We start from the raw sequence: 3,629 nt of genomic DNA, 5'->3' as shown, positions 1-3,629 counted from the left end.
AGGTGATCCTCCCCCTCTATGCGGCACTGGTCAGGCCGCAGCTGGAGTACTGCGTCCAGTTCTGGGCACCGCACTTCAAGAGGGATGTGGACAGCATGGAGAGGGTCACGAGGAGGGCCACTCACATGATCACGGGGCAGCAGGGCAGACCCGACGAGGAGAGGCTACAGGACCTGAACCTGTTCAGCCTCCAGAAGAGAAGGCTGAGGGGGGATCTAGTGGCCTGTTACAAACTAGTCAGAGAGGACCAGCAGGCACTGGGGAAGTCCCTGTTCCCCCATGGACTACCAGGAGTGACTAGGAATAATGGTCACAAGCTGGCAGAGGGTAAATTCATATTAGACATCAGGAGGCGCTACTTCACTGTCAGGGTGGCTAGGATCTGAAACTAACTTCCAAGCGAAGTGGTGCTGGCTCCTACCCCTGGGGTCTTTAAAAGGAGGCTAGATATACACCTTGCTGGGGTCATTTGACCCCTGTACTCTTTCCTGCCATGGCAGGGGGTTGGACTCGATGACCTACTCAGGTCCCTTCCGACCCTAGAAACTATGAAACTATAAGAAGCTAACTTCACTGCATATCTTACTCATCTAGCTCTAGTAATTGTGTATAGCACTTTGTTGGCAAATAAATGCTCTCCATATTGCTGGAAAAATCAGTGCCATGTGGTCTACTGGGATGTTACTTGTATGTATTTGGACATTTATGGCCCAACCCAACAAAAAGTCAAATACCACCAGCCTTTCTCAGTGAGGGAAAAGAATGTTCCAAAGCAGGGCTATCTAACATCTGAGTATCTAGAGGCTTCACACCCCACAAGCTACACCAAGCAGGGGCCATGGACCCCCCAGACTGCATGCTGCGGGGGTGCCCATCCCCCACACACCCCCCTGGACTCACCCTCAGCTCCCCATGCCACACTGGCCTTCCCACCAGGGTTGGAGAAGGAAGTAGCAGCTAGAGGAGGGAGCCCCAGGCTACTACTGCCACCAGAGCAATGAAGGGAAAAGGGGGAAAGAGTCCCTCTCCAGGGCTGGGGCCTGGCCAGGCAGCCACGCATACAGCCCCCCTCCCATGAATGCCCAGGGCCCAAATTTAACCCCTTGCAGGCCACAGGTGGCCCACAGGCTGCCAGTTGAACAGTCCTGCTCTAATGTTTGGAGGTTCTAGCCTACAGGCTCCACTTTATGGCTCTGATTCTGTTCCCATTAAAATCAATAGCAAAATTGACTGGCTATTGAATTGGCTGGAGTAAGAGCAAGCTTTCTAGTAGCACTCTGAGTTCATGGACATATTAAATTTCCAATTGAGTTCTGCTGGGTAAATTCTTCAGCCACATACAACTTGCTGAAATGTTTCCTTACCCTTTTTGACCTAACTGGCTAGGGATATTGGCAAAGGAATTAGACTTTTTTTTAATGCAATCTTATTCATATATATAAATATTTTGCTTCCTTGAACACAAACAATCAAGCCATGGAGACTCTGCTCATAGTTCCAAGTCATTTTTCAGTCTGCACTTAAGTTAAAAACTCTCTCTCTTAGCCTTTATCAGGGTCACTTTCTTATTACTTGCACTGTCTGTCTATGCCCTAGGTCTTCTTTTCCTTCAGCTCTTTTTCTGTTTCTGTGCTATTTTCTTGCTGCTTTCCTTTCCTTTATTCAAGTTTTCTCTAATAAAGGAGCCAATGAAGCCTCTCACCTACAGACACGTTGCATGTACTTTTGTTTTGGTCAGTGATATGTCTGTTTTGGATAGAGCGTACTTTTTCTGGAAACAGAGCTGAAACAAAAGGCTCATCTTTTTTTTTTTTTACATTTATCCTAAATAAAGCACAACCATTAAAACCACTGATTTCAAATAGTTTTAACTTAACCCATATGGTTAGATACAAATGTAGCTGAAAGTTAAAAAATACCAAACAACTTTTTATTAACAAGGCTAATATCAAGCAAATACTTGGCAAAAGGAATGTGCAATGATTTATGCCTGCTTCAGCTTAGAGTCACAGAGAAATATGGCTGGAAAGGACCTCCAGACATCATCTAGTTCAACCCCGTGCCTGAGCCAGGATCACCTCTATCCAAACCATCCCATACAAATCCATAATCTAAACTCTAATAAGACTACCCTCAACCTTGACCTAACAGCCTAACCTGCCACAAGTAAAGCAGGGGAACCAAAGTAACCAACGTCCCGCTTCTATAACATGTTGTTAATACATGCTCAAGAGGTCCCAGGTAAAGGGCCATGTCCCCTCCTCCCCGTACCCACTACAGAGGAAGACAAAACCCCCACAGTCCATACCAACCTGACCATGGGGTAAAATTCCTTCCTAATTGAAAATCTGATGATCGATCTGACCCTGAGTTGAGGGGCAAGACCCTCTAGCCAGAAACTGGCTTTGGTCCCAGCAGGAGCATTGGCACAGCCCAGTCAAAGTCTCCAGCCTTGGCTGTAGCCAACACCCAATGCCTCTAGGGAAAGCTTAAAACCACCCTGGCACATGTAGCAGAAAGGGTGAAAGGGGACAAGCAGCAAAGCCCAAAAGCAAGGGAAATACCCATAGGAAAACATAGGCATAACTATGCCTTGATCATCCCTGACCAATGCCTGTCCAAACTCTGTTTGAACACCTCCAGAGATGGAGAGTCCACAACTTCCCTAGGCAGTCTATTCTACTGCCTCTTGATTCTAATAATGAATAAGTTTTTCCAAGATATCCAATCTAAACATGCTTTGCTGCAACTTCAAGCCATTGGTCTGCATTCTCCTCTCTGCAGCAAGAGAGAAAAGAGGCTCTCTCTCTTCTTTATGACAGCCCTTCAAATATTTGAAGACAGCTATCATGTCCCCTCTTAAGCACCTCTTCTGCAAGCTGGACATGCATAACTCCTTCAGCTTCTTCATATTTTCATAGTAGCTAGGGTCAGGAGGGACCTGAACAGATCATCTAGCCTGACCCCCTCCCACAGACAGGAATGAATGCTGGGTTCACCAGACCCCAGACAGGTGATCATGCAACCTCCTCTTGAATTTGCCCAAGGTAGGGGTGAGGACCACTTCCCTGGGAAGTTGGTTCCAGATTTTGGCCATCCTAACTGTAAAATATTGCCTTCTGATCTCTAACCTAAACCTATTCTCCATCAGCTTATTACCATTGTTCCTTGTCACATCAGGTGGTGCTGGGGAGAAAAGGGCTCTACCTATTTGCTGTTGATCTCCCCCGATGAGTTTGTAGGCAGCCACCAGGTCCCCCCTCAGCCTCCTCTTGCTGAGGCTGAACAGGTTCAGGTCCCTCAGTCTCTCCTCATACAGCCCACCCTGCTGCCCTCTCACCAAGCGGGTGGCCCTCCTCTGAACCCTCTCCAGGCTGGCCACTTCCCTTTTGAAGTGCAGCGCCCAGTACTGGATGCAGTACTCCAACTGCGGCCTGACCAGTGTCACATAGAGGGGGAGTATCACCTCTCTGGACCAGCTTGAGATGCACCTTTGGATACATGACAAGGTATGGCTGGCCTTGCTGGCTGCAGTCTATCAGTCCTCTTCCCAAGAACATCCACTGTTTGTCAAAGAAGTCAAAGAAGCCAAAGCCTTCACATTGACACCACCATCTCAGCCACGCATT

The sequence above is a fragment of the Crocodylus porosus genome, unplaced genomic scaffold (assembly GCF_001723895.1).
Source record: "Crocodylus porosus isolate Cpor-Errol unplaced genomic scaffold, CroPor_comp1, whole genome shotgun sequence".
NCBI classification, from domain to species: domain Eukaryota; kingdom Metazoa; phylum Chordata; order Crocodylia; family Crocodylidae; genus Crocodylus; species Crocodylus porosus.
The sequence above is the reverse complement of the archived record's forward strand: the minus strand, read 5'-3'. Positions refer to the sequence as shown.